The sequence below is a fragment of the Vitis riparia genome, chromosome 4 (assembly GCF_004353265.1).
Source record: "Vitis riparia cultivar Riparia Gloire de Montpellier isolate 1030 chromosome 4, EGFV_Vit.rip_1.0, whole genome shotgun sequence".
In the NCBI taxonomy this organism is placed as follows: domain Eukaryota; kingdom Viridiplantae; phylum Streptophyta; class Magnoliopsida; order Vitales; family Vitaceae; genus Vitis; species Vitis riparia.
The window spans coordinates 18,775,102-18,781,977 of record NC_048434.1 but is presented as its reverse complement, the minus strand read 5'-3'; positions in this window follow the sequence as shown (position 1 = coordinate 18,781,977).

Sequence of the window (6,876 nt, the reverse complement as noted above, 5' to 3'; positions counted from 1 at the left end):
CGTGTGACTTTATTACTTTCTTTATACTGTGAAAGCATTCGGTAATTGATTTGCAAGTTCTTGCAAATGAACAATCCTTTGAATTTCTAACTCGTATTGTCTTGTGCAAGGATCAAGATGAGACAAGGAGGGTACATACCATGTAATGTCTCGCCATTCTTTTGACTTGTCTCCCCCTAATGGCGGGAAAACATTTTCATCAAAATGACAATCTACAAAGCGGACAGTAAAAACATCACCTGTGACTGGTTCAAGATAACGGATAATGGAGGGAGAATTAAAACCAACATATATACCAAGTCGACGTTGAAGTGGAGCTATGGGAACATAGACAACACAACCAAAAATACGAAAATGTGAAACATTTGGTTGGGAGCCTAAAGCGAGTTGTAAAGGTGAGCAATCATGATTAGTTGTCAGGCGAATTCAAATTAAAGTGGTAGCATGAAGAAAGCATGCCTCCAAGAAGACAAGGGCAATTTTGTTCTCAAGAGTAATGGTCTTGCAATCAGTTGCAAACGCTTAATTAGAGATTCAGCTAATCCATTTTGAGTATGGGTATGAGCAACAAGATATTCAACATCAATACCAACCGACATACAATAATCAAGAAATGTTTGAGAGGAAAATTCACTAGCATTATCAAGATGAATTGTCTTAATAGGATGATCAGGGAATTGTGCATTGAGTCGAATTATTTGAGCAAGTAACCTGGCGAAGTCAATATTTCTAGTTGAAAGAAGACAAACATGAGACCAACGAGTTGATACATCAATTAAAACCATAAAATAACGAAAAAGTCCACTAGGTGGATGAATTGGTCCACAAATATCACCTTGAATACGTTCTAAAAAGGCTGGTGATTCATATTCAACCTTGGTAAATGATGGTTTAATAATTAATTTGTCTTGTGAGCAAGCAACATAATTATAATCATTAGGCATCAAAATCTTCTAGTTTTTCAAGAGATGCCTTAAAGAATTGTTGATGATACAACACATCATGGATAATCCTGGATGACCAAGACATTCATGTCATATCATAAAAGTTTTTAAGTCACAGAACTTCTGGTTTATAACAGCATATGACTTAATGAGTCTAATGATTGTTTGATATAACCCACAAGAATAAGAAGAAAACTTTTCCAAGATGTGTTTTTCCTCATAAATAATTGAAGTAATGAGAAGGTATTCATTACTATCATCATTCATAGTTTCAATGTGATATCCATTTCGACGAATATCTTTGAAACTAAGAAGATTTCACTTGGATTAAATAAAATAAAAGACATCATTAATGTGGATTTTAGTTCCTCTAGTTAAAATAATAGTTGCTCTTCTGGAGCCTTGAATCAAGTCTACATGACCTGATATTGTATTAACATTAGACTTAACCAACGATATGTTGGAAAAATATTTTTTATCACGAAGGATTGTGTGTGTTGTGTCACAATCTACAAGACATGCACCTACATTGGATGTCGTATGATGTACCAAGGTATGAGAAAGATCCATGTATCTTCAAGTGTAAATAAATACAATAATTTAAATAAGAAAAAATAAAATGTGAAATAAGCTATAAAAGATGAATAATAAACAATGTGTTTAAAGATGATAACAAAATGAACCTATTTGCAAAGAACTAAATAAGAACATAACATTTAATCATAACAAACATTTTCATCACTAATTAGATGGTCAATTTTTCCATTAGGATTCTCAAAGAAATCTGAAACATCTAAATGGGTTAAATCTACTTGGTCATCACTATCAATGGAGTTCATTTCAATTTCCTTACCTTTTGCTTTTATTGAGGCTTGATAAAGGTCAACAAAATGTTTTGAAGTATGACAAGTACGTGACCAATGTCCTTTCATGCCACATCTATGACACTTATTCTCACGAGCATGTTTACTTTGTGGTTCTATCCACTTTTCAGGTTGTGCCTCTGAATTATTCCACTTCTGGTGGTTTGAGTTGTTATTTTTACTTTGAGAACCACTATGATGAGAAGAATTGTGTTTACCACGACCTCGACTGTGACCACGTCCTTGACCTCATCCATATCCACATTCTTGTCCATGTCCAAGGGTTTGAACAGATGTGACATTGGCTTCATGCAATGACATAGACCCAGTAGGACGAGATTGATGGTTTTTCAATAATAGCTCATTATGTTCAGCGACAAGAAGACATGAGATCAATTCTGAATATTTAGTGAAACGACGCTCTTGATATTGTTGCTGCAGGAGCACATTTGAGGCATGAAAAGTCGTGAATGTTTTTTCAAGCATATCTTCTTCAGTGACCTTTTCTCCACACAATTTTAATTGTGAGCTAATTTTGAATAAGGTCGAGTTGTAGTCACTAATAGACTTGAAATCTTGTAATCTCAAGTGCATACAATCATAGCGTGCCTTTGGAAGGATTACGATTTTTTGGTGGTCATATCGTTCTCTTAGATTCTTCCAAATGATGAAAGGATCTTTAACAGTAAGATATTCACCTTTTAATCTTTCATCAATGTGATGCCAAAGGAATATCAAAGCTCTGGCGTGATCTTGCAAGGATGTGTCATTTTCTTCTTTAATGGTATTTCCAAGATTCATCACATCTAGATGAGTTTCAGCATCCATAACCTAAGATAAGTAGTTCTTGCCCAAAATATCGAGGGTAACAAATTCAAACTTTGCAAGGTTTGACATCATCTGAAAACTATATATAATATTAATCAGAGAAATATTTCAATTATTATAATAAACTATTAATAAAATGCTTTAACAATATTTCAAGTAAACAACATCTAAAAAATATAATGACCTAAAATTTATCAATTATAAATATGATAAAAATGTATAAATATGAAATAAGAATTAAAATTTAATATATATATATATATATATTACTTTTTTATAACTTCGAGCTATGATTATTTTATCATAACAAAAACGTGCAAAGTAATATATAACTTCAAGCTATGAATTATTTTATGTAAATTTGTATATAGCTTCAGGCTATGAACATTTATTTATTTATTTATTTTATAACTTTTGGCTATATAATATTGTTTGGTATAACATCCAGTTATACCGTATAATTAAAAATAAATAATTAGGGATCATATACATAACTTCTGGTTATGTATCTGTAATTCTGTAATTTTTCCCCCTAACTTCTGGTTATAGGAATTGCACATATTTTTCATAACTTCTGATTATGAATTTACCTCATAACTTCTTATTATAGGGATTATACATATTTATGTATTCAAATAAAATAAATGAGAATAAAGATCAAAGGGTAATAAAATAGAAAATCATGATATAAATTTATCACATACCTTTTTGTGAGAAAGAAGAGAGAAGAGTCTTTCTATTTCTCTGAAAATGAGAATGTCTTTCTATTTATCTGAATAGATAAAAATCTTTATATTTCTTTTGTAAAGATTAGTTGTGCTGATAATGTGTTGTAAAATTATAAAGTGAAAGGAGAAAAAAACAAGAAAGATAAATTATAATGTAGGAAAAGAATATAATAAATTTTCATTAGAGGTATCTCCCTTTTATAGGGAGTCACAAAGAGATACACATCTGTAGGACCTCAGGCGCTACCAACTCTCTTGAAAGCAATTGTTGTTAGGAAAGCGCTTACCCCAGCCTTATAGTGTATTCACCCAAGCGCCCACGACGAACACAAGGGGAGTTGATGGACAGGGCCAACCCTCCGATCTGCCAACAATCTTTCCCCCAGCGACACCCTTGGGGGTTCGAACCCGTGACCTTGGCTCTAATACCACTTGTAGGACCTCAGGTGCTACCAACTCTCCTAAAAGCAATTGCTGTTAGGAAAGACACTTACCCTAACTTTATAGTGCATTCACCCAAGCGCCCATGACGAACACAAGGGGAGTTGATGGACACGGCCAACCCTCCGATTTGCCAACAACATCAATATGGATGGTCATCCACAAGTTCCTATAATCTGATAAATTCTCATATTTTCTAACAATTTCATATTATTTTTTATTTATTCCACAAACTAAATATAAACATAATATAACATATCAATATTTCTCTAAAGAAAAGAACGTCATTGTGCTAATAACGTGTTGTAAAATTATAAAGTGAAAGGAGAAGAGAACAAGAAAGAGAAATTAGAATGTAGGAAAAGAATATAATAGATTTTCATTAGAGGTATCTCCCTTTTATAGGAAGTCACAAAGAGATATATATCAATATGGATGATCATCCACAAGTTCCCAATAAATTATCATATTTTCTAACAAAATTAGGTTTAATATTCAATATTTAAAAATACTATTTTATATTAAATTAGTTATTGATTTAAAAAAATAGATTGTTCTTTATCTTCAATTTTATCTTTAAATTAATTCAATTAATTATAACCAAGGAGGAAAATGTTGGGATATATCAGCGATATATCATGTATCGGGAGGGGTCAACACGATATTTCGTGGAGAAAAATCAGAGGAGAGATATTTTGTAAATATCGACGATATATTGGCTCGGGGAGATATATAGGAGATTTTTTGAAAAAATCGTCTCTAATGGCAAAATATCGGTGATATATCGACGATATATCAGAGATATATTACTGATTTTTTGGTGATATTTCCCCTCCTTCATGCAACGTGATCTGATAGCCCAGATCACGCCCATGTTAATCTGACGGCCTAGATGTGATTCCAATGGTAATATGGCGATTCAACGGCCAGGTTGCTCCCAGTTTTTTATCTAATGGCCAAAATTGATTTTCAACGGTAAATTAATGTTCCAACGGCTATTTTGGCCCAAATTTCTTCTATAAATAGCCCAAATTTCATCTATTTCATCCATTTTTGCTTTCATTCTTCATTTGCTCTCTCATTACTTCAATTTTTATTAAGGTTGCTCAATTATTTAATCATTTTAAGGTATATTTGTTTTAAATTGTAATTAATTTTGTTAGCAATTGTAATTAATTAATGTATTTTCAATTAATTAGTATGTTTGCAATATGGATGATTTAATGCTATTTTTACATTCAATTATAATTAATTTTTATATTTTTATTGAATTAACTTAGGTTAATTTGATTATTTAATTATAAATTGATATGTTTATTTTAGATGATTATTTGTGATTTATTTTCACATTTAGAATTAAATTAAACTAGTTAACTTAGTTGAATTATTTAATTAATTTAATTAACATGAACTAGTATATTTTGAATATGAAATATGTTTATTTAATTAAATGAAATATTTTATGTCACCTTATAATGAGAACAATTATAAAATTAACATTTTTTATAGATCGACATGATATAATTACATCTAATATTGCAAATTATATATATATATATATATATATCAAATTTTTCAATAAAACAACTTTAAAATATCCATTATACTTATAATTATATTATTATGAGGTTTTCCTTACATTTCCATGAGTTTTTAATAATTTTAAGCCTACTGATATTTTTTCCTAGAATATCCATCGATATATCTCCGATATATCCGTAAAATCGAAGTACCAATATATCCATGATTACCGATATTTTCATCCTTGATTATAACTAATAAAAATAATTTAGTTTTATATTTTTTTATTTATAAGATAATATTATTTATCTATTATTTTTTGTTTCTTTTAGAATTAAAAAAAATTATTATCAATTTTATGTGAAAAATGAGTTTATAAAAAACAAATTTATTATTAATTTATTAAATAATTATTTACAAAATAAATAATTTTGTTTTGATTTAATTTTAAATTAATTTTATTATATAAGTTTTAAAATTAAAAATATTAATCTTTGATATTTTTATTCCATTAATATTTTAAGGAAATGAAAAAATGAAAATTTGAAAATGTTGTTTTTCTAAAGGTGAAATCGTCTCTTAGACTTATTTTTCCTATAATTTTATTTATTTATTTATTTTTAAGAAATCATCTTTTTGGAGAGTCAATTCATCCTTATTTTTATTTATTTATTTATTTATTTTTTTTTTTGAAGAAATCGCACCGTACTCGTGTCAAAAATCCCTTTGGATCCAAGTGCAATCCGCCTCAAATCAAAGTCCTAAAATGGTACGGTTCGCCAACCGCAAGACCTTACCAAGTAGTCCACATCTGACATCACTAGCTCCTATCCCGTAAGTATATATATGGAATCATGGGGAAATGGGCCCATTACCTTTAACAGTCGAAGCATAGACAAAGCCTCAGGGGCCCATTACTCATATATCCTTAGTCGAAGTTTTTGGCTGGGCTTCTCCTTCGATTTGGATGGAGATTATTAACAGGACTGGCCCAATGTAACTTGCGGGAAAAGTCCTTCGGGCAAAATATCGAACCGGCTTCTTCTCAGCCCGATTCAGCCCTGAGCTTCAGGCCATTGGGGTCTGAAAGTTCAAATTCACAAAGCATGGTTTTCGCATCAAGATGATTTCATATCTTAGCCTTGATAATACAGGATATGGAAGTGGCAAATCAAAATAATTCATAGAAAAAATTATCATTTTGCCATTTTGGGCCGTAATTCAAGATTTGAAAGGACTTGTCTCAGGAGTGGATTGGGTTAATCAATATATAAAATAGGTCCACAGCTGGTTTGTTTGCGAAAAGACTTAACAACTGAATTACATGGAAATAGGGATTTATTTAGTTGCATGTGTCGGCAGTTGGTAAACAAAAGGAATGGGCCGGGGGAAAGAGGAAAAAGGAAAGAGGAAAGGGGAGGATAGGGAGGGAAAGGGGTGGAAGCTCCCCATGGCAAAAACAGAAACAAGGAAAATGATGGGGAAGTGGGAGAGGAGTCCCTCTTCGTAGAGTAGCTCTCAATAGTATTTTCATGTCCCCCGAATTTAAAA